A 25,323-nucleotide genomic window follows, 5' to 3' on the forward strand; every position below is an offset into this window, starting at 1 on the left:
TCAGTGTCACAGTCTACAAAATGCAGGTGATAGCAATAGTTCTCAACTCCTGGGTTTATTGTGATAATCAAATGAGTTATCATATATAAAGCGGTCACTGGCACAGAGTAATGCCCAATAAACACTGGCTATTATTGTCCCTGTCTGACTTATTTGACGATCACCCTTTTGCTATTAGCCACGTCTTGGCTTCTGGAACGCCAGCGATCAGACCTCCCGGGCTGCTAACAAGTTAGCTTTCGAAACTGCCCTGGGAGATGTGACTGTCGCCACCAGAGGAATGTGAGGGGAGCTGTGCAGGAGTCTGCTCCCACCCTTCATGCCCCTGAGGGCCGGGTCCAAACGTAGAGACTCTAGGGCTGCAGGTTTGATCCCTGACCTCGCTCAGTGGGTTAAGGATCCAGCGTTGCCGTGAGCTGTGGTGTAGGTCGCAGAGGCAGCTCAGATCTGGCATTGCTGTGGCTTTCGTGTAGGCCGGCAGCTACAGCTCTGATTTGACCCCTAGCCCGGGAATTTCCATATGCCGCTGGTGTGGCTATGAAAAGAAAAAAAAAAAATCTTAAGCAATGGTAAGAGGGGTGGTACCTGCCTCATCACCCCGTGTAAATCCAAATAAAAACAATGCTAAACCATAAAACAAACACAAAGAAGTTGAACAACATCCTGATTCTTTGGGTGATGACAACAGTGACACTTTTTCTCACATATAATTTGAGTTTATTGCGGTGCCTCCATCTTGCTGGCAACTTGAGGGTGTGCAGTCTCTGGCATGTTCCTGCACCAGGCTCCCAGGTGGCCTGAGGAGCCCATACGCACAGGCCGGGAGCTGCGGCCCTCGGGAGGCAAGAAGCAGATCCTTTCCCAAGAGCACACCCCCCTCCAGGGGGAGGCAAGAAGAGAACCCCCACCCGGGACGCTAAAAAAAACCCTCCAACCAACAATTTGGCAGCTGCGGTTGCCAGGGAGATGATGAGGATGCGGGCAGCACCACCTCCCACTTGGCAGAGCCCCTGCCTCCGCCCCACGGGGGCATTCTCCTGGTGTCATCATGGGGGCGAGGGACCAGGCCAGGAAACAGGAGCCTGGGGATCACATTCCTCCATTGTCCCCCGCTGTCCTCAGAGCAGAGGGCATGGACCAGACAATGGGTTGATGGACAATAGGGAACAGCAGGTGGTCTCCCCCACCCGCTGCCCCGCCAGCTGGTACTCCTCCGCTTGCCAGGCCTGCCGGAGAGGTCGGGGTGGGGGCCCAGGCCCAGCTGGCTGCAGACCCCAGCCTTGCACCTGCCCACATCGGGGTTTTGGAAAGAGGCTTGAGCTGGGAATGAAGACCCCTGAGTGATGGACAAAAAGAGGAAGAATAATAACAGCCAACACAGTGTCTAAAATAAATCTGCCCTTCATACAAAATCCAAACTCCAGCAAGGCCCAGCCCCACCAAGCTCCGGGTCAGCTCTCTGGCATCCCCATAGATACTCTCTACTGAACCTCTGTACCAGGGTCGCACTGCCCTTCCTGTGCCCGAAATACAATCTGCCCTTTCCAACCTCTGCACCTTTGCCTATGCTGTTCCCATACCCTGGAACGCCACCACCTCCCTGTCCCCACACGGTCAGCTCCTCCCCATCATTCAGATGCCACTTTAAGAGCATCTCTTCAGAAAGACTCTGCCTGAAACGGATCTCAGTTTGTCGCCTTCTAACAGCACCTGTCACAATTTATGATTATTGATTTTATTGGTTTCCTTATTTATGATTTGTCTCTCCCCACTCTCTGTTAGCTCCCAGAGCACAGGGACTGTGTCTGTCTGATTCTCTGCTATGTCTCCTGCACCAAGAACAGTGCCTGGCATTTAGTAAGTGCTCAATAAATGTTTCTTGATGGAGCATGAGTTCTATCCCTAATTTCCGCATGTCACAATCGTGGACAAAGGAAAAAAAAAAAAGTAATAAACGTTTCTTGAACTTCTCACACTCCAGGCATGTAGTCCTCCCCATTCATCCTATGAGGTTGTTTTTGTCCCCATTTTACAGAAGGAAGAGTAGCGACTCAGAAAGGTTAGCAATTGGTTAAGCCAAGAGTAGAGTCTAGGGCCAGCCCAACTCCAAAATTCCTGCCTTTAAACCTGCATCACCGCCTCCTCCCAGCTCTACCAGCACTTGGAGAAGTACAGGTCCCTTCCCCTTCTGGATCTCTGTTTTCCCATCTGTAAAATGACAACACAGAGCTTCATATCCCTGAAGGTTCTTGTTACTCTGACAACCTAAGATCCTCCCAGAGATGAGCAGCCCAACCAAGACCCATCTTCCCCTTCGTGTCACAGTCTCACCACTGCCTGGCCTTCATGGGCAGGAGTCTTGGGTTGGAGTGTTGACAAGGATGAGGAGGAACTGGATGCTCCCATGCAGCTGGTGAAAATGCAAAATAGTAGGGCCACTTTGCACAGCACTTGACACCCACTTACCACCTGCTCCAACAATTTCACTGAAGAGAAATGAAAGTAGATATCCATGCAAAGTCCTCTGTGTCCACAGCAGCTTTATTTGTAACAGCCAAAACCTGGAAACAACTCAAATGTCTGTCAACTTGTGAATGGGCAAAATGTGATACTGCCGTACAATGGAATACTATTCAGCCATGAAAGGGATAAACCACTGACACTGCAACAATATGGGTGAGTCTTCAAATAATTGTGCCAAATGGAAGAAGCCGGACACAGAAGACAGGCACCTTACACTTCATCTATGTGAAATTCTACAAAGGGCAAAACTATAGTCAAAGTTTCCCTGGGCCCAGGAGGTGGGGGAGGGGACAACAGCAAAGGGGCCCAGGAGTGATGAAAATGTTCCATACCACGACTGTGGTCATGGTAGCACAGCTGTAGACATGTGTCACAATTCATCAAATCGTACATTTGAAATTGGCACAGGTTCTTGTGTCTAAATTATGCCTCGATAAAGTGACCGAGCAAGGGAAAGAGGCATCCTGGGCTTCAGTGCTAGCTCTGCCACTCTTTCCCTTGGCCAAGCCCTGCCCTTGCTTTGAAGCTACTTGAGGACTGGGTCTGGGCCTCCCGAATGCCAGGTCCTCACTAACTTGGGAAATAAAGCCCTGTTACTGGCAGCTGCAACCTGGCCATCCTCTTAGCAGTGCTGCTCCTGGTACCCACCCAATAACCACTCAGCAGCCCCTGGCCCTGGGTGAGGTTTGGGGCTCCCACTGTCCCTGCACTCGCTGTCCCCTTTCCGCAGTGGCCCGACTCCACCAGCTGCTGGGCAGAGCCAAAAACGGGACCAGAGACATGAGTGGCATTATAGTCCCATCCCAGAGCCAGGGAGCACCTTCTGGGAACCTTCTGGCATCACTCATGGCTACCTGGTCCCCTCAGTCTGAACACTCCCTCCCAGGCACAGTATAGCCCATCCCTGCCCAGAGGTGGTACCAACAACAGGACAGCTCCAGGTCCAGAGAACATGAACGTCCCCCGTGCAGAGGTCCCCAAACCCACACTCACACCTTCCAGTCTATAACTGAGCACCCTCTTTCCTGCAGAGGGTGGGGGCACTAGACCCACCCCTAACATTTCCTGGGCCCAAGGCAAGCATGCAAATAAAGGTCTGGGTCAGAAGCGTCTCCCACCCCTTCTCTCCCCAGCACACTTTCCATCTCTCTCTCTACAAGGGCCTCTCAGGCACAGCTGGGGCTTCACCTGAATATGGCAAGCACCAGCCTCAGGTCTAACAAGTGGCCCCCCCCTCTGGTTGTGCCTTTGACTTAGGGACACACACACTGGAAGTGTGGTCCAACTCCAGGTGGATGACCCAGGAAAGAGCCCCATGCAGGCCCTGGAAGCAAACTCAAGGCCATTTGAGTAGGGAACTGGGGAGCCTGGGTCCTAAAGCATAGCCCAGATGGCGAGGTGTGGCTTCCGGGGTGGACCTGTCCCCTTGGCCTTGCAGACGCCTTGCCCCATGCAAGTGGGCAGGGCCAGAGGAAAGCCAGATCAGACCTTCTAAAGCACAAGCCCTTGACCGGGGCCCGGCTGCCCAAGTCTATGGGCTGAGAGCAGTACTGGAGGTGGGGACTCTGGGGTCAGATCAAAAGAAGTTTCAAATAGCAGGTAAGGAGCTTAACCCGCTCTTCATAATAAAATGAACATCCTTTGATGAGTTTGGGGACCAAGGAGAGTCAAGAGCAGATCTAGACTTTGGAAAGATTCATTTATCACTGTCTATGGACCACCTACTATGTGCCAGGGCCTGGACCAGGAGCTGGGGAGATGGCCACGTGACTATCAAGGAACCAGCCTCACCAAAAAGGGGAGGAAGGAGTGCTTGGTGGGAGAGAGGAAAGGGAACGCCATTGCCGGAACACGTGTTCTGTGCCAGCTCAGTCCTGGGCACTTCATAGGCAGGACCGCGGATAATCCTCCTCATAAGCTACAAGAGAGGTGCCCCTCTCCCACTTTTACAGATGAGGAAAGTGAGGCTCTGAGTGAGTCATCCAAGGTTACGCAGTCAGGAAGGGGTGGAGCCTGATTTGAACCTGGGTCTGACTCCAAAGTCAAGGTTCTTTCCGCCTCCACAGAGAATGTAACTCTTCCTGCGGTGCCAGTGGAGGTTAGGAGGTGGTGCTATTCCCCAGAAAAAGGAGCTGGTCATCCTGATGGACCAGGGAGCCCCACAGCCCAGCCAGCTTGAGCAATGGCACCTGCCCTTTTTAGAAGGAAGGAAAAACTATGCAAAGTAATTGATTCCAGGGGGAACCGCCTCCCCGATCCCCGTGATTTCATCACCCTCGCCTTCCTCCGGCCCCTTCCCAGTTGGATTTTCCATCCTCCTCTCAGAGAAGCTGGAAGGGAGTGGGAGAAGGAAGAGTCTTCGTCTCCAGAAAGCTGGGTTCTTTGCATTCTTTGGAGAGATTAAATTGGAACCAGCCAGGGAAAACCCAAAAAGAAGCTTCCCTGTGATTTACTCATGTGGAAACACTAGCCAAAGCCTTGGGGACTCTTCTCCAAAGACCACAACTTGTGGGTGTGTGTCTGTGTATATCTGTGTGTGCGTGTTTCTAGCTGTGTGTTGTGTGTGCATCTCTGTGCATCTAGGTCTTTGTGTGTCTGTGTATCTGCGTGTGTGCCTGTGTCTGTCGGCCTGTGTCTGGGGTGTCTGTGGGTATGCGTGTGTGTGAGTATGTGTAGATATGTATCTTAGTGTGCATCTGTGTGTCTGTGTGTCTGTGTGGGTAGGTGCCCAGCTGATGGCACAAACACCCCATGTCAGCCCTGGATTCTAGGTCTGTCTGCACAGCTCACCAGCTGTGGGGTCCCTCACCAGTCACCTAGTTCCTTGAGTCTCCTCCCCTCCCGCAGAAATGGGGAGAGTGCTGCTCTTGTCGGCTAAGTTGGGATGCAGAGTGACTGAATGATGTATCAGGCCCATCATTTCACAGACACCCTGATGCTAGGTTTTTACATGATCAGCACCTTTTCCTCCTATTTCTTTCTGAGAATCCATTCGTTCATCCATTCGACACCCCTTTATCGAAACCCCATCACATGCCAGGCACTCCAGTTTTAGGCACACAAGTCCCTTTCTCAAAGGTTAGAGAAAAGGAATAGAAGCCAGCCTCAAAGAGTTCTTATTTATTCATTTATTCCATGTTTATTGTGTCCCTTTCTAGCTGCGTGACCTCAGGCAAGTTATCTTCCTCAGTACATCTCCATTTCTTCATCTGTAAACAGGACATGGAAATGAGGCCTGCCTACCTCTTTTGGGCCTTGGAAGAATGAATTGGAAGCAAGAGAGCTTAAAAGGCCTTTTTCGTAAACACTGCACAAAAAGCAGCTATTACTCATGGGAGGAGGTGCACCTCCACTTCGGGTACAAAGCTGTACCAATGCGCTGGAGGAAATCTCAGGCTAGAAATGATAAACCCGGGGGTAGTTTGCAGGGGCCCAGATGAACTACAGCATTCGTCTCGCGAGAATTTCGTACGAGAACCTCGCGTGAGCAGCCTCTTCCGGACTCCACCCCCACCCCGGTCCAGATGGCTCTGCTTTCTCTGGGCCTCTAAGTTCTTCCTTCCTTGAGACGTTCTCCTCTTGGGTGGCTTCCAGTTCTCAGAGCTTTCTAATTAATTAGTCCCCAGCCAACTTACATTCCAGAGAGCATCGGTGGCCTCTGCCACCAGGCTGCAATCACACCCCTCCTCCAGGTCCACATCTCCAAAACACCTATCCCCCCCCCGCCCCCAATCATCTGTCACCCTCGGGGGTAACAACACATCCCCCCACAATCGCAACTCTTCCAGAAGTGGGGTCACCCATGCTTACCTTCCAAAATGTTTTAGGTGTATCAGTTGTCCCGCCCTGGAATTCTACCTCCTACCACCCATGCCCCCTTTCTGGTCCACAGGGCACATGCACCCCAATGTCTAGCAAAGAAGAAGCAAGTCCAGGTCTATTCCAGCTCTGCCTCTAATCACTGCTCATCTTGGTGAATTGTTTCACTTGTACTTCTTCATCTGTCAAATGGGGAGAAAAGCAGGCACACACCTAGGAGGGGTTTTGTGAGGATTCAATTAGTGGGTGCAAAGTACTGAGAATCGTGCCTAGCACAGAATCTGTGCTCAGTAGATGTTAGTTTACTGCTCCATTTTGCAAGCATCAAGCCATCAAGTCAAGAAGGCTCCCCTCCAGCCAGGAGAGTCTCCCTCTGAGCTCTCGCTGACACTTTTGTGGATATGGACTCTTTCCTAACTTCATCCATTTTGCAAGCATTCATTGAGTTCCTACAGAGAAAAATAAAGCAGGGCACCAGCCCAAAGTTTCTTCAATCTAGTGAGGAGTACAAGGAAACAGATCATCAAAATCTGGGATTAAAAAAACCCAGGGATGGGAGTTCCCACTGTGGCACAATGGGATGGGCAGCGTCTCTGCCGCACCAGGATGCAGGTTCGATCCCTGGCCCGACACAGTGATTTAAGGATCGTATCGCAGCAGCTGCGGCATAGGTCACAACTGCAGCTCGGATCTGATCCCTGGCTCAGGAACTCCATATGCCGCTCGGTGGCCAAAAAAGAAAAATAATAATTTAATTTAATTAAAAAACCTTACCAAAAATCCAGGGATGGAGAGAGCAGAGGGCAGCTGGAGAAGCCCAGGGTTTGGCCAAGCCCAGATGGGTTTGGCCAAGAAGGCTTCCTAGGAGAGCTGACTGAATGGAAGCTTCAGGATGAATAAGTGTGAGGTCAAGACAGGGAAATGGGCTCCTCAGAGACAGAACAGCATGTACAGAGGTCCAGGAGTAAGAAAAGGCCTCTGGAGGAATTGCAGGTTCTTCAGGGTGGCCTGAGAAAAAAAGGGTGTGACAAGGGGCTAGAGATGGGCTTGGACGTAAACAGAGGCCAAGATCACAAAAGGCTTTCAATGCCCTGTTTAAAAGCTGGGACTTGGGGAGTTCCCATGGTAGCATAGCGGGAAAAATGCTGATTAGTATCCATGAGGATGCGGGTTCAATCCCCTGGCCTTGCTCTGTGGGTTAAAGGATCTGGTGTCTCCATGAGCTGTGGTTGTGAGTCCCAGACGCAGCTCAGATCTGGCGTTACTGCGGCCATGGCATAGGCCAGCAGCCATAGCTCTGATTCAACCGCTAGCCTGGGAACCTCTATATGTCACAGGTGTGGCCCTAAAAAAAGCAAACAAAAAAAAGTCTGGGACTTCTAGGGAGTTCCCTGGTTGCTCACAGGGTTAAGGATGCAGGGTTGTCACTGCTGTGGCTCAGGTCACTACTGATGCATGCCATGGGTGCAGCCAAAAAATTAAAAAATAGTAAAAGTTAGGACTTCTAGATGCAATGTGGTATCCTGGATCAGAACCTGGAACCAAAAAAAGAACAATACTGGAAAAACTGTGAAAATCTGAACAAAATCTATAATTTAGTTAATATCGTTCCAATGCTAATGTCTTGCATTTAGCAAACATACCATGGTTATGTGAGATGTTACCATCCACAGAAGCTGAGTAAAGGACATATGGAAACTCTCTGTAATATCTTTACAACTCTCCTATAAATAGAAAAATTATTCAAAATAAAGAGATTTTTTTTAAAAAGGCTAAGATAAGACTTTATCTTGAGAGCAATGGGAGAGCCATTGAAGGATTTATAGCAAGGAAATAACCAGGTCAGATCTGTGTGCTATGAAGATTATTCTGGCTAGAGAGATTGGAGAGGGTAAGCCTGGACCCAGAGCAAGAGTCACCAGTAATCCAGGAGGCTGGGGGGATGGAGTGCCGTGAGCAGAGGTGAGAGCTCATCAAGAGGGAGAGTTGAAGGGGTTCCCACTGTGGCTAGCAGGTTAAGAACCCAACTAGTATCCAGGAGGATGCAGGTTCAACCCCTGGCCTTCTGAGTGGGTTAAGGATCCAGTAATGCCACAAGATGCAGTGCAGGTCACAGACACGGCTCGATCTGGCATGGCTGTGGCTATGCTGTAGGCCGGCAACGGTAGCCCCCGTTTGACCCCTAGCCTGGGAACCTCCATATGCCACAGGTGTGCCCCTAAAAAGAAAAAAAAAAAAAAGCAGAGGGGAGAGTTTAAGAATTTTGGTTTTGCTTGGAAAGGAGGTAAAGGGGAGGGCTGAACCGAGGAAGAAACTTGAGTTGCTGGTTTGAGCAGTGATCACTAGGATTCTCTGATTGCAAATGTCAGAAAGAGAATCAAACCACGAGGGAAAAGGGCATATGTATTACCCGCTCCATCACCCCTGCCCTGAAAGGCAACTGAGGGGAAGTCACAGGTGAAGCCGACCTCAGGAACAGCAGGAATCTGGGCTTTAGGTACCTTCAGGATGCCTCTTCCTCTCCGTGTGTTGATGTCATTCCCTATCCAATGGCAAAGAGCTCAGGACTTTTTTTTTTTTTTTTTTTTTTTTTTTGCTTTTTAGGGCCACTCTTGTGGCATATAGAGGTTCCCAGGCTAGGGGTTGAATCAGAGTTGCAGCTGCTGGCCTAGCAACACCAGATCCAAGCTGCGTCTGTGACGTACACCACAGCTTGCAGTACTGTTGGAGCCTTCACCCAATGAGCTAGGCCAGGGATCGAACCCAAATCCTCACGGATACTAGTCAGGTTCTTAACCCACTTAGAGCCACAGTGGAACTCCAAGCTCAGGACTTTAAGGCCTTGTCACCATCCAAGAAGAGACATTTCTCCCTATCAGCTCCAGTTAGAAAAATCCCAAGGAAGAGCTCTGCTTGGTCAGGCTTGGTCACATGACCATCTCACACCGGGAGCTGAGGCCTGGGGGAAAAGGATCATCAGCCTAATCCGGATGGTCCCCATCCCCACAGCCAGAAAGCGCAGAGCACTGATAGAACTAAAATGGGAGAGGAGCAATTATCCCAAGAAAAGGGGTGCTGTTACCTAAAGAATCAGGGAAAGAAAAGTGGAACAGATGCAAAAGGATTCGATGGTGCTGTCCTTTCCAGAGTGAGAAAGAAGGAGGTAGAGGAGATGACACAGAAAGGAAATGGGCTTGGTTCTGGATCTGGGGAATTGAAGGTGTTGGGGCGGGGGGTCAGGTGGCGAACCCCCACGGACTCCGGAGGAGTGCTCTCTGCCAATTCCATTTGGCTTCCCGTGAACTTGGAACAGCCGCGCTTCCTTTCTCCAAAACCCCAAGGACTTCTGGGGCCCAATGCCTCTAGCATCACTTGGCCCTCCCTGGCCCTGCTAGACGCCCTGACTCATCGCCGCCTGCTCAGAGCAGAGCTGCGCAACCCACGATGCTCCGACCCTCCCCAGGGGAGAGCATGGGAGAAGCAGGCTTGGCTGCCAGTGAAGAGTTTGTCTTCCTCCTCACCCCTGACCTGGCCCAGATGGAACAGCCCCCTCAGGCCTTTCTCACTCTTTCCCTCTCTACCCTTGGGTTAGAAACGTTGCTCTCAGTAGGGGAGGATGGGGGAGAGGACGGTGAGAGAGCCCTCTGTGCTTTTGGAGATGAGGACTGGGGGCGAGAGAGGCAGAGAGGGTATAAGGGCCCCGCTTAAATCATTCCCCCAGGAATGTTTCCCACCACAGTGAGGCCAAAGATCACCGGCTCTGCAGTCAGATGACCAGTTTTAAAGCTCGCTCTGGGAGTTCCCTGGTGGCACAGCGTGTTAAGGATCCAGCACTGTCACTGCAGTGGCTCAGGCCCCTGCTGTGGTCCAGGTTCCATCCCCAGCCCAAGACCTGCTGCAGGCCAAGAGTGAGGCCAAAAAATTAAATAAATAAAGCTCACTTTGACACTGACCAACCATGTGACCTTGGGCAACCTACTAAAACTCTCTCGATTTTACTTTCCTCAGCAGAAAGGGTGATAATAATCCTACTTCATGGAGTCTTTGGGAGATTTCATTCCACTGACTCAATTAGTTAATATATGTGCTACACAGAGCACAGTGCTTGGAAGAAAAGGAGCACTGGGACCCGTCCCAAGACCTGTTTGTCCCACACCCTAGCAGAGAGCTGAAAGCCACCACAGGACTAATTTTTTGTGGATTTCTTGGGCCACGCCCACAGCATGTGGAGGTTCCAGGGCCAAGGATCAAACCCTCGACACAGCACCCACACAAACCACTGCAGTGATAGCTCCAGATCCTTAACCCACTGCACTCCAAGAAAACTCGAAAGGACTAATTTTTACTAAAATGCCAATGGCTTTAAAAAAAAGAAAGAAAGAAAATGAGAACTGGGGTAAAGGATAATTGCTTGTAGTTCATCCAGTTTGGCTTCATTTGTGCAACTCCCTTGCATTTTGAAAGAATAGATGGATGGTTGTGTGGATATATGGATGGATAGATAAATGGAGAGATGGATGGTTACACAAATGGATGATTGAAGAGATGGATGCATGGATGGATGGATGGATGGATGGATGATGGAGAGACGAATAGTTACACAAATGGATGATTGAAGAGATGGATGGATACGTGGATGGATGGATGGATGATGTCTGCTTGTTGAATGAATGGACAGGTAGTTGGATGACATACTGAAACATGGAACATAGAGTTTCTGTCCTCACTGAGCTCACAGTGTTTTCAGTGGAAAACAAAGACACAGCAACAGATTATTACAACAGAGAGAGGCAGAAAACCCAGCTCGGGGAGGGTAGAGGGTAAGGGTAGATGCCACCAAGTATTAGCCCATCCGAAGGGGAGAGGTCACCAGGGTAGTTTCTGCCCTCCAGAAACTCACGATCTAATTAAATAACTTACCTCTTCAGGTTCTTTTTCAAACTGCGTCAGGTAGAAATACATCTGTAAACAGAACAGTTAAATAAACAAGGTGTTCTTTCAAAGGCAGTGAGCGCCAATGTATAATAACTCCCCATTCAAAACATCATTTTCTCCTTGGAACAACCTCAGAGTTAATTCTCCAAATTTGCCAGAACGCACACATTTCTTTGTCCCTGCTGCTCAGCCTCACCTTCTCCCTGAGCCGCCAGTGCCACTGTGATAGGAAAATAAATACACAAAGCCATCTCCGCCGTGCGTGCCCGCAGCTGCGTGTGAAAGGTGAAACAGGCCCGATCATGGCAATTAGGGCTCTGCCCCTCCCCGCAACAGGCCATCAGAAACGTACACCAAACATCCATAGGCCAGTGTGGCCTGTGCCTTCCCCTTAGTGGTTTAAGTTTTAGGCTTACAAGGGAAATAATTCATGGCATGAAATTGGAGAAATACGCAACCAAGAGTCCCTGAATGAGCCGAAGACTCATGCCACTTGTCACTGTAACCTGGGGATGGGGGTGTGGGGCCTGCAAGTCCCCATCTGTGAAACAAAAGATCAGATGGGATGCTTTCTAAGCTCTCAGGGCTCACGTTCAGTGACGTGTACTTTTTGATGTGTAGGTTAAAAATGAGGGAATATCGAGAGTTTTCAAAAGATGAAATGGCCTGAGGCAAGTCTCTGCCCTCCTCTGAACCCTTATTTATCATCTGCCACAGGAAGGCCACCATTCGGCCTCACAGTGGTGCCGTGAGATTCAAACGTGACCGTGTCTGCAAAGGTGTTAAGCTGCAAAGCTGTTAAGCACCAGTGAAGACAGAGCCGGCTTTCTGGTCATTCAGAGGCGGGGGGCGGAGGGGATCCACGTGGAGGTCTGCCCGTCTTTGGGGTAAAGAACCGAGGCCCAGAAAAGCACAGGGACCCCTCCTGAGTCAGTAGGGGTTCCCGGGACTCAGTGCTGACGGCAGCTCCACTCCTGGCCAGAGCCTCCCCCTCATCCCCCGCCCCTGGGGTCTCAGATCTCCATCTGGGGCAAGATCAGATTCCATAGTTCTCCTCCTGGCAGTTTCCCCAGCGGCACGAGCCACATGTGAGGTGGCGCAGGCGAAGACACCCACCCTGGTGGCAGTGACAATGGTGTTACATCGGCAGCTGGGGAGTGGGTGGCCGAGAGAGGTGTTGTTTTCCACTGGGTGATGCAGGCACACAGGGGAGGCTCATGAAGCCTGCTGCCACTGCTGCTACTCCCCAGGCTGCGGGCAAGATGGGAACAAGGAGAGGGGATGGGGGGAGCTCAGAGCAAGTGGCAATGGTCCAGAGCCTTCCCCCCAGGAACTCGGGGCAGGGAGGGCCCTTTGTGATGGGTCAGGCTCCAGAGGATGGTTACAAGCTGTGTTGTGGAGGCAGGTACCCTGCGTTCAAGACCAAGTTTTGCCACTTACTACCTCTGCAGGTGCAAGTAGAGATTTCATCTCTCCACTCTAGTTTCCTTGTGTGAAAAACAGTTTAATCATGATGTCTCTGCAAAGGGCTGTTAGGAGTATGACCTGAGACTACAGGCAAAGGGCTGTCCCACGTGAGCCTCCTGAGAAACAGCCAATGAAGATTTGGATGCAGGAGGTTTATCTGAGCAGGCTCTTGGAAAAGCACCTGTGCAGGGTGGGGTGGGGGGGGGGTGGGTAGGGGTGGGAATCGGGTCTGGGCAGAGGAAGAAGTTGACCGGCTCTGCAGTTGCCAAAACCTGGAGTTCTGGGGCAGGGAATCATTCTTTAAGTTCTCCCACAGGGGCCAGGGAGCTGATCCTCAGGAATGGATGTGACCTTGATCTGGGCTGAGAGAAATTCCAAGCTGGCAACACTCCTGGAGACCAGGGATGGGTGCCTCGGTCCTGAAGCAGGGATCTGAACAGTCTATAGCACCATCCACTAAAAGGGTTTAAGACTCAATAAACATCAGCTGTTAATGTCATTGTCATCACCATCAGTGTCATCACCACCACCACCAGCATCATCTTGTTTAATCCTCCAAACCACCCTGGGAGGCAGGTGCTATTTTTGTTTGTTTTTTTTTTTTACTTTTTTTAGGGTCACACCCTTGGCATATGGAAGTTCCAAGGGTAGGGGTCCAATTGGAGCTGTAGCCGCCAGCCTATGCCACAGCCACAGAACACAGGATCCAAGCTGCATCCTCGACCTACACTACAGCTCATGGCAATGCCGTATCCTTACTTAACCCACTTAGTGAAGCCAGGGATCAAACCCGAAACCTCATGGTTGCTAGTCGGGTTCACTAACCACTGAGCCATGATGGGAAGTCCAAGGAAGCAGGTACTATTAATATCATTTTACAAATAAGGAAACTGAGGCTCAGAGAAGTTAATTGACTTCCCCAAGGATGCACAACTTGTACATGACAGAGCCAATACTGGAAAACCAGATTTAGCTGTGCTCATTCCAGTGGTCGCACCTCTTTAAGATGAAAATTTGTCCGTCCCAATCACCCTTCCTTCCAGAGCTGGACAGCCAGCCACCCAGCCACTCCATGAATAGGAAGAGGTCACTCTCATCAGGGCAGCCAGATCTAGCACTAAGAGACTCTGCAAGGGAGCCAAAGCCTGTCTCTCCAAAGCCTTTACCCGTTCAAGCGCTAGATCCATGCTAAAGAGGTCTTGTTCCCACACACATGTGTTTCAACCATAACTGTCCACTTCCAGGGTGAGAGAAGGGAGACCTCCCAGAGGGGGTGGAGGGACTTAAAAGACCCGAGAGTCATGAACCCACCCCCATGTCTTCTCATGGGCACATGAAATGCTTTGGGCGGGATACCCTCCTGGAGAGATGCCAATCAGGGCCTCCCCACCTTGGGTCCTGGGATGAAATCTGAACCCATCCCTGCCCTGCCGCCTCCCATCCTGGGCCTCCTTCCCATCACACTGGCTGTTTCAATCCCCCCCACCCCACACCCCTCACAACAGACCATGCTTGTTCTCACCCTGCACCTCTGCTACCCTTTCCCTCTTCCTGGTGCTGTCCTAACCCATCCTAACCCAAGGCTCCTGACTTCCCCACCTTCACTCTGTGGGTCTTAGACGTCCGCTTCCCCAGGAAGCCTATGACCTCCAAAGCCCAGGTCAGGGGCGTGCCCTCAGCCTCCCCAAAGCCTCGTGCTTGCTTTCTGCCACCATATTGAGAGATCTGCAAGGTCAGGGACTGTGTCTTGTCACCCCATACAGCCTGCATCAGGCATGCAGCCCACATTAGGCATATAGCCTACGGTGAATAAAAAATAATGAGTGAATGAAGTGATGAAGAGTCACTTGGGGAGATTTACCCCAATCCCCTAGAGATGACCCAAGAAAGAGGTCTCAATACTCCAGTTTTAGCCTGGCCCCTCCACCATGCCCCACCATCATTCCCCAATCTAACATCTAGGGAAACTTCCGGGACCCAACCCCCGTAAGAACCAAACTGGATCCTGCACAGGTACGTTGCTCATGTCCTAAACCCATAGCCACTAAGCCCTAAAAACTTGTCAAAGCCAGATGAGGAAACTGAGACCAGAGAGGGCACACAAGCTACCCAAAATCACACAGCAATGACTGGCTGCCCAGCCTGACTGGCTGCTTCAGCCAGTCATGCCTCCCCAGACCCCAGGAAATCCAACTGGCTCTTTTTCTGCAGTTGTTATTAGACCAGCAGCCCCACTGGCCAACTCTCTCTGGAGGCAGCCAGTGGAGGACACCGCTCTGCTCTTCTCCCAGTCCCAGGAAGTGCTCCAGAGCCCAGAGCTCCCTCTGCCTCCCTCTTCCCCAGGCTCCCTTCTCCTCCTTCCTCCCTTGCTTCCCTGGCCGCCAAGCTCTGCAGGGGCGGGAGCGTGGGAGGTTGGCACCAGGAAGGCTGCAGGTTGGAAATTAATTCTAATCAAACACAGAATCATTCCATCTTCTCCCTGTGCTCCGAGGACAGCGTTATCGCCGGGTATTACTCATATGTTCGGAGAGAAATCTTTTGAGGCTTCTCAGAGCCAGAGGGGAACTTGCCGGGTTGGGAGGATAAAAATCTTTTCTTTTTTCCCCCCAGGCTGGTTCTTGCTTTTATTATCTTCTCTCTGCCTCTCATTAAGGCAGGACTTTGAGGAGACAGATTTCCTTGGGCCCTTCTCTCCCTCTCTTAAAGGCACAGGACTCTGGGGGCTGCTGACAGATGGCCAGAGACCAAAGGCAGAGAACTGCCAAGGTGGGGAAGGGGGGAGTGGAGTGGGAGGGGCAGCCCCGCCTGTTGGAGGGAAGAGGGGGGGGACACTGAGGATGGATTCTCAGAGCCGTGGAGGGCAGGACCCCCTAGCCAAGAAGCCACTAGGAAAAGGACAGCCTTTCTCAGCAGCAAGGACCACAGGCGCTCAGGACAGCAAGTCTGTTACTCTTCAGGATCTCAATGTCGCCGGACCCTTTATCACAAGCCCGCTCCAGGTCTACATCTGTCCCCACACTGGACCCAGAATCGAATCATCTCTCTCTCTTCTTACAGCTAGCACACCAGTTCTGGCTGGCATCATCTCTTTAGACCACTGTAGGAGCACCCCATCTGCCACCCCCCCACCCCGCACCAGTCTTTCTCACGTCATCCCCCACAGCCCCTCTTCCCTCCAGCAGCCTGAGTGAACATTCAAAAGCTGACATCATGCCTCATCACTGCCCCGCTTAAGCCTCGAGACTAGAGGCAAATGCAACCTGCTGTGGCTCCTCATCTCCAGGCCCCAGCCACCCTCCCCTTCTCCATGTCCCTGAATTCCAAGTCTTGTTACAAGTGTCACCTCCTCAGAGGGGCTTTCCCTACCCACCTGAGTTAAGAAAAAGCCCTCCCTTCACTCAGCTGCATTCTCCCGCTTCATCTCTGGGCTGGCTTCGCACTGTGTCCGTGGAACCAACATAGTGCCACTGAGTCAACAGGACTTCTCCCAAAATTCCAGCCCCTAAATGGTGCTCGGGTGGCGTGAGGGGCAAGAGACATCCTGCCTGAGGTCTGGAGGGTGAGAGTGAAGTGCCAGCAGATGTTTGTTCATATTAAGTCGGAAGGGCGGATGGAGTGCATCCTTGTCACTGACGTGTTGCCCACCTTGGTGAGGGGTGGCCTCTGGTCCTGCAGTGCCTCCGGCTCCCTGCATCACCCATTCAACTTCTCCTCGTCCTGAAGCAGGTGTGTGTGCCACTCCATGGCGAAGGTGCCAGCTTGTCGGGAGGTCACCGCGGCATCAAGGTTGGGAGTAGGTGTGACAATGGGTTCCAGGGTCCATGCTCGCCTTCCCAACCGCCAGCCTGGCCGAGCCCCAGGCTGAACCCCAGAGGCGGAGGAGCAGCCCGCATCATTGCCCCACGCCCTCCCACACTTGAATAAGCTCTAACCCCTGTGACAAAGCCTTATTCTGTCCCATTAGTGATGACGCTGCTTCTCTGATGAAAGCTCAATGGCTATTATCTCCACTTCAGCCCTCCTGGTACAGAACGCTAGTTGAGTTATAACACGCTCATTGTCTTTCTCACCACCGTATAGATGGGAAGACCCTTGAAGGCTGGGATCCTGTCCACCTGTTCATGGCTGTACCTACCGCACATGCACAGAATCTGGTGCACAACAGGGACTTAGTAGTTACTGAGGGCTGAACCAGCTGCCATTAGCTGGCAGGACTTAGTGAATAAGGTACCAGAGACATAAAAAGATGACCGGGGGATGGAGTTCCGTCGAAGCTCAGTGGTTAACGATGGTTAACGAATCCGACTAGGAACCATGACATTTCGGGTTCGATCCCTGGCCTTGCTCAGTGGGTTAAGGATCCGACATTGCCGTGAGCTGTGGTGTAGATCGCAGACGCAGCTTGGATCTGGCATTGCCATGACTCTGGCATAGGCCGGTGGCTATAGCTCCAATTGACCCCTAGCCTGGGAACCTCCATATGCCACGGGAGCAGCCCTAGAAAAGGCAAAAAGGCAAAAAAAAAAAAAGACTGGGGGTCATTGTGTCCACACCTAGTATATGCACAGCACTAAGGAGACCCTCCCCTCTGCTTCAGTCTGCACCCCACCCAAAGCTGTCCCCCCCAAGAGCACCACCCCCACACTGCCTGGCTCCTCCAAAGAATGCCCAAAGCTCTCCACCCCACCTCTTCTAAGCTCCCAGCTCCCTACGTTCCGCTTCCTGCCTTGTGGTCACAGAGGCCACCGATGCCCAGGTCCCACTAGGCCCTGCGTCTCCTCTGACACTAGTGCCACCAACCTTTGCTGAAGCTCCCATCTCATCTCTCAGAACAGGCTTCCTCTGGCCTCCCAGTCTTTCGAGGAACAGTTCCCAGGGTTCTCTCCTCAGCACCCCCCCCATCTTCTCTCCTCCCTTTCCCCCAGGCCCGCCTTCTCCCACCCCCCTCAACCCAGGAACCCACCCCCATCATCTGACCCATTACCTCCAAGGTCCTATCTCAAATCTGTATCTTCCAGTCACAGTGACTCTCCCGATCCCCGCCTCCGCCCCATTTCCAAGGGTCTGCCAAAAGTATGCCATTTTGACACCATATTTGAACCCAGATTCTTCAGACGGGTGTGTCCACGTGTAAGTTTATGCTTTTTATCATCATACATCATTCCCATCCCACTTCACTGACCCTAAGCCTATTGAGTCTTGCGAACAGACCCTTGAGAAGGGAGGGGAGGAGTTCCCGTTGTGGCGCAGTGGTTAACGAATCCGACTAGGAACCATGAGGTTGTGGGTTTGATTCCTGGTCTCACTCAGTGGGTTAACGATCCGGCATTGCCGTGAGCTGTGGTGTAGGTTGCAGACGCGGCTCGGATCCCGCGTTGCTATGGCTCTGGCGTAGGCCAGTGGCTCCAGCTCCGATTCGACCCTAGCCTGGGAACCTCCATATGCCGTGGGAGCGGCCCAAAGAAATAGCAAAAAGACAAAAAAAAAAAAAAAAAAAAAAAAAGAGAGAGAGAAGGGAGGGGAATGTCATCAGCCGTGTCCAAGCTCAGCACCCTCCCTGTCACTCACAGCACCCTGTCTCACACAGGGCTCAGCATGTGGAAGGACTTAATAAACACGCCTGGATGGATAAATGAATGGGGATACGGCTCTCCCGGGGGTCTCACTCCAGGAGGACCATCTTTTTTTGCTGATTTAAAACCCAAGAAGGCACTTCCATCATGGATCAGCGGTTAATGAGCCCAACTAGCACCCACGAGGATACGGGTTCGATCCCTGGCCTCACTCAGTGGGTTAAGGATCCGGCGTTGCCGTGAACTGTGGTATGGGTCACAGACGCGGCTCAGATCCCGTGTTGCTGTGTCTCTGGTGTAGACTGGTGGCTACAGCTCCAATTAGACCCCTATGTGTCACCTGGGAACCCCCATGTGTCTCAGGTGTGACCCTAAAAAGACAAAAAGACAAAAAAAGAAAAGGAAAAGAAAAGGAAGAAACTCGGTTTTCCTGGTTATCTCCTATGTCTATAGGAAGTATACATGGTATTAAACTTTGGTTTTTCTTGGTTTTTAAAAAACAACACAGAAGGGGATTGGAACACTTTGTGGGAGGCTAAGCACTTCTTCAGGCCCAAGACACAGAGACGTAGGTGGATGACATGAACCCCCAAGGGAGAAAGTCAGGGAGGGCACCCAGTGATGGTGACAGAGGCCCCGGGGATACTGAGTGGGTGATATCTTCACCCTCAGCTTGTAAACTTCCTGCAAAGCCTTGTATAATTAGACCCAGGGGAGACAATCAGATCCCAGCCCATCTTAGGCCACTCCGTGGTGATAGGACCCCATGGACGCCAGCACAGCCAGCCCAGGGCCAGCCCCTGAGATCCGGGCCCACCGTGCATGCTCCCTGCATCTCCAGCCCCTCTGCAAGGGGGACTCATGGGGGGCACTTAAATCTCCTGGAATAACCCTCACACTAGCGGGTACTTGACTGTTTACAACCACCCCACCATCCAAGTAGGTCTTACGGTCTCCAGTTTACAGATAAGGAACCGAGGCGCAGAGACATTAAATGACTTGCTCAAGAGCTAGAAAGAGGTTTTATGAGATTTGAACCCAGGTCTGTCTGACCAGGACCACCTCCTCCCTACTTCAATTTGCTGTCTTTTGGAGAAAGCTGAAATGTAGACCCAGTTGAGAGTCACAGTAAAGGCCCACACAAGATGCTCAAACATGGTGTCAGTGCTCACATTCGGGGCTCAAAGTACAGGAAAATTACACACACTGGTGCTGAGTCACACACCACGTGCACACGAGGTGTTGCCTCATGCACAGCAAAGGCACTTACTAGACCACGATGGTGATGACAACGTTTCCAGGGAGGGTGTCCCTGGAACATGCGAACATCCATGGGCCCATTTACACAAGCTGGTTTATCAGCCTAATTAGTTGTCATCGAGCAAGAATCAGGGTTCTTGGGACAGGTGCATTTGACAGGGAGCGGGTAGGGATGGAGGAGTCAGGGGAGGGTGGAGAACCAGGCCAGGACAGGCAGCAGAGATCATAGGTGCCGGGGATGGGAGAAGGGCCGGGGTGCCAGGGACCAGGTTGAGGTTTAGAGGCACCTTTGCCAATGACTCTCTTTGCTTAGGCCCCACCACTGGTCAGAGGAATCCCAGCGGTGATGATGATGGCAACGATGGTGGGGCTCCTTTCCGGACTCACAGAACCCTGAACTTGCCCTGTCACCCCAGTGTCTAGTCATCTCTCTGCCTCCCAACACAAAGAGATTTAAAACCAGGCACTCTGACCCTAGAATCTAATTATTTATCCATCATCATAGTGCTTCGCAAGAGATGGGTGGATGGTTGGATGGATAGATGGTTAACTGGAGAGACAGCTATTTGGATGGATGGATGGATGGATGAAAATAGAGGGACAGGGAGATGAGAGCTGGTAAGATGTTGCAATGATGGTTATCTTGGTCACTTAAACCTTTATCCCAAGAAGGGTCAGGAGAAGAATTAAATCAAGGTCTAGCATAGACCCACCTAGGTCAAAGACCACCCCCCACAAAGCCTAGAACTCAAGAAGTTCTTAGTAGAAACCTCTATGGACCTCTACTCCTTAAAGGTGAAGGCCATCTTTTTGTCCCTTCTCTCCTCATCGGACATATGCCAGCGCCCAGGATAGAGTCAGAGTCATGCACATTGCCAGACCTAATGAAATCCCAATTGAATTTGACAAGGAGTCTTTTTTTTTTTTTTTTCTGCTTTTTAGGGCTGCACCCGAGGCACATGGAACTTCCCAGGCTAGGGGTCGAATTGGTGTTGCAGCTGCCAGCCTGCACCACAGCCACAGCAATGCTGGATCCAAGCCACATCTTCAACCTACATCACAGCTCACAGGAACGCCGGATCCTTAACCCACTGAATGAGGTCAGGGAGTGAACCCACATCCTCACAGATACTCATCGGGTTCGTTACCTCTGAGCCACAACAGGAACTCCGACAAGGCATAATTATTGAGCACCTACTGTGTGCCCAGCATAGTCATTTGCTGACCAGCCGGCCAGCTGGCTGGCCTCCCCTGGCTGGTTGCCGGCCTGGCCAGCCGACCGATGGAGCCCATATCAGCTTACACAGCAGTTGGCGGTTCCTTCACTGTAAATGCCCTTGCCTCCCTGGAGAGAGGGAGCGTGTGATGATGACGGGGTGGTCAGGATGATTTAGTTTCATCTCTGATGCACCCTGCCTGGGGAATTCTCATCAGCATCAGGTGGTAACAGCTTCTGGTTGTGGGTATTTAAACAGCTCAGCTATTTATTTCAATAGGCATCATATACAATTATTAAGTAAGCAGATGAGAGACAAAAGGCTCAGCTTGATCTGTAGAGTGTCTAGGAGCTGCTGACCCAGGTAAAAGAAAAATAGCGACGTGTGTGTGTTCTCAGGGCGGTTCTCAGGTGTTAAGTACAGAGGTGACTCCCTGTGGTCACCCCCCACCAAGTCCAAAAGGAAAGTATTCCTCGGTCCATCTCCCCATTATTGTGATTCCGGAGGAAAGAGTTCATCCCCACGTTGTAATAAAAGCAATATGTCTTCACTGTAAAATGTTTAGAGAATTCAGGAGAGAGGAAAAAAAGAAAGTAAAAAATCATCCAGTAACCCTCATTCCCCCCAAGACACCTTCGGCCTTTTCTTCCATCTTCTTTTTTTATATACATACTTTTCCATAGGTGAGACGATAATGAGTAATAATCATAATTCATCTCAACAATTAATGCTAGGCATTGTTTGAAGCGCTTTACATCCATTGACTCATTTAATCCTGCCTACGAGGCAGGACTATCATTTTGTCTATTTTACGGATGAGGAAACGAGGCACAGAGACGTTGACTTGCCTGAGTTTGCAGCCACTGAGGGGGCAGAGCTGGGATTCAAACCATTCCCCAACCCTGTGCTCCTCAGGGAGGCTCAGTTTGCATTCTCCTTCTTGCCACAAGCGTCATGACATCCAGGCTTTCCCATGTCAAGGCATGAATGACAGAAACATCATGTTTAATGGTTGCTAAATATGCCGAGTCGATGGACTACAGTTTACTTCGTCATGCCCCCTATTCTGGATATCTTGTCCCTGAATGTTCAATATTCTATAACTATCCCCAGCACAGTGCTGAACGAACCTTCGCAGAAGAAAGCCACTGCCTCCCACCTCTCCCTTCCAGAGAATAAGTTTACACCCACCCACCCTGGCACCTCACCTGCGCTTCACCAGGACTTGAAAGCGACAACTCCTATAGCCCCCAACTCTCACCCCCTTCCCTGAGGCGGAAAGCCTGGAATCAGAGCTCTGAGCCAAATATATCATACCCTGGACCAAATATATTATATCTCCACATTTGCCTCAGGCAAGACAGAGTGGGCGGTGCACCTGTCTCGCCGGCCACCTGGGCAACACACCTAATCTCTTCCAGTCCCGTCTTCCTCCCTGTAAAATAGAAATATCAAGGCAAACCCTGCCTACCTTGAATGACAAGTTCTCTGTGAAGATCAGATGACATAATTGCCATAAAAAGGCTTTTGAAACTGGAAAAGAGCTCTACATATGCAAGAGATTGTTATTATTATAACATTAATTCGACAATGTTCCCTGAGGAGCTGCTACGTGCCAGGCATTTGGAGACCAACAAGAGCGCCCCAGTGCCACCCAAGAGGGAAACATAGTCTGAAGGAGGAGGGCTGGCCGGCAGTGAAACACGGTGGGGCGAGGGCTTGGACAGAGGGAAGCCTCGGGGCTGCAGGAACCTCAGTCAGGGATCTTATTCAGGTGAAGGGGACTCAGGGGAGGCTTCCTGGAAGAGGTAACAACTCAGCTGAAACCTGGAGGATGAGTAGGATTTGGCAAGACGCAAAGGGGTGGGAGGCTGAGAGAACAGCATATGCAAAAGTGCAGAGACATAAAAAGTATGACATTCTGGAAAGAACAGCGTGGCCAGGGTATAGCGGGTTTATGGAGAAGTAGAAGAAGAGGAGGCTTGCAGTGTAGACCACACCCCCATCTGCTCTTTTAACTGCCATCAATCCATTTAGGGAATGGGGAGAGGGCTGCACACCCCACTCCCAGGAAGTGGCATCACCCATTTTACAGCCTAAAGGCAGCACAGAGTCACTGGATGAGACCCAAGGAGACGGTGGGAGGGGCCGTTCTTTATCGAGTAGTACAGGGCAGTGCTCAGAGGCCTCCCCCCTCCAAGCCTCTGCCCACCCTTGGCCCCCGTTCCTCACATGCTGGCTCCATTGCACACCTCCCCCACCAAGGTACCCCAAAGCTCAAACTTGATAGATCCCCAGGAAGTTCAGGGAACGAACCTACTAGACACCCGGTATTCAGTTATTGCCTTTAAATCTCTCCAGTCATCCTCTGAGGCCTGGATTCATAGTCCCATGTCACAGACGAGGGTCAGAAAAGTAAAACAATGAAAGGTAAACCAAGGTCACTCATGGAATGAACGAGTGCTTGGGTTCAAGTTGATGTAAGCATCAGAGAGGCCAGGCTTGAAGCCTCTCCATTGTGGCCTTTGGACAAGTTACCCCACCCCCTTTTTTCGACACACCCTCGGCATGTGGAAGTTCCTGGGCCAGTGATGGAAACTGCACCACAGCAGCAACCCAAGCCTCTGCAGTGACAACCCCTGATGCTTAAACTGCTGTGCCACGAGGGAACTCCATGTTCCCACTTCTTTTTTTTTGTCTTTCAAGGGCTGTACCCACAGCATATGGAGGTTCCCAGGCTAGGGTTGAATCGGCGATGCAGCTGCCAGCCTATGCCACAGCCACAGCAACTTGGGATCCCAGCCATGCCTGCAACCTACACCACAGCTCACGGCAATGTCGGATATCTAACCCACTGAACAAGGCCAGGCATTGAACCTGCGTCCTCGTGGATACCAGTAGGGTTCGTTAACCGCTGTGCCAGGATTTCACACCTGTCCATGGGTGCAGATAGTGTGGTTACCTCTGCACGCTGCTCTGAGGCCCAGCTGAGACATGCACTTTGAGCCAGGAGCATGTAGACGGCACAGCCGATTCCTAACACGAAAGCTGACTATCCCAGAGCCCTGCAGGGGCTCACTCTCCTGAGGCCAGGACTTAAGTTGGATTAAATTTTAAATCTTGGGTTCGCATTGTGGCTCAGCAGGTTAAGAACCCAACTAGTATCCATGAAGATACGGGTTTGATCCCTGGCCTCACTCAGTGGGTTAAGGATCTGGCGTTGCCACGAGCTGTGGTGTAGGTCACAAACGCAGCCCAGATCCCTCATTGCTGTGGCTCTGGCGTAGACCGGCAACTACTCTGATTCGACCCCTGGCCTGGGAGGTTCCGTATGCCACTGATGCAGCCCTAAAAAACCAAAAAAAAAAAAAAAAAGGAAAGAAAAATCTCTCCTCATTCACCAGGGGAGGGGATAAAACCAATCCCAGGCACTAGACACACTCTCGTGCTGACTGGGTCCCAGGTTCGGTCAGAGTGCAAGATGCCAGTCCTTTCCAGCACTGCTGGGATTTCCACAAGACCCTCTTGCCTTCCAGGCAGCTCAGAGATGCCCTGCTTCCTTCCTGTCAGCCAAAGAGCCAGGGCTCCAGCGGCCCAGGGAAGAAACCACCCAGCGTCCTTCCCGAGGCCTGGGCTAGAAAGCAAGGAGGTAAATGTCCTGCTGTGTGACTCCACATAAGACCCTCAACCTTTCTGTGTCCCATTTCTTCACAATTGCAGGAGGTTCGTGGGCCCACTGAGGTCCATGGAGGGCTTATATATTTCCTCCTCAACCAATATTTCTTTAGACACTGTTCTAGATGCTGGAGAAACAGCAGAGAACAAAACTGACATTGTCCTCAGGATTCTTCCATCTTCTGGGGCCTCTGTTTGCCTGGGTGGTAGATAGAGATGATAACAGCACCTACCCTAGCTCCCATCACAGCGCAGTGGAAACGAATCTGACTAGGATCCATGAGGATGCAGGTTCGATCCCTGGTCTTGCTCAGTGGGTTAAGGATCCAGCGTTGCCGTGAGCTGTAGTATAGGTGGCAGACACAGCTCAGATCCCACGTTGCTGTGGCTCTGGCGTAGGCCGGCAGCCACAGCTCCAATTAGACCCCTAGCCTGGGAACATCCATATGCCATCGGTACAGCCCTAAAATAGCAAAAAAAAAGAAGTGGTCCCGCAGGAGTTCCTGCTGTGGCACAATGGGTTAAGAGCCTGGTGTTGCTGCAGCTGTGGCATAGGTCAGAGCTGCAGCTCAGATTCAATCCATGTGCCAAAGGTGTGGCCAAAAAAATACAAGAAAAAAAAGAGATGGTTCTGCTGCCAACTTTTTTGTTTTTAAAGAAATTCATTTTATTTGATTTGATTTATTTTATTTTTTTTAGGGCTGCACTTGTGGCATATGGAAGTTTCCAGGCTAGGGGTTGAATTGGAGCTGCAGCTGCCAGCCTACACCACAGCCACAGCAACATGGGATCCAAGCCCCGTCTGTGACCTACGCCAGAGTTCATAGCAACATCGGATCCTTAACCCACTGAGC

At 51.3% G+C, this 25,323-nt stretch overlaps 1 long non-coding RNA gene across 1 annotated transcript; it reads right to left on the reverse strand.

The window, feature by feature from the left end:
• On the reverse strand, positions 619–16,668 carry LOC102157480. The gene is made up of 3 exons (XR_002344933.1): positions 16,115–16,668; positions 11,263–11,304; positions 619–6,555 (listed from the first exon to the last, which is right to left on the reverse strand). It is a non-coding gene; the product is annotated as an uncharacterized LOC102157480 (long non-coding RNA).

Source organism: Sus scrofa, chromosome 6 (assembly GCF_000003025.6).
Source record: "Sus scrofa isolate TJ Tabasco breed Duroc chromosome 6, Sscrofa11.1, whole genome shotgun sequence".
Lineage (NCBI taxonomy): Eukaryota > Metazoa > Chordata > Mammalia > Artiodactyla > Suidae > Sus > Sus scrofa.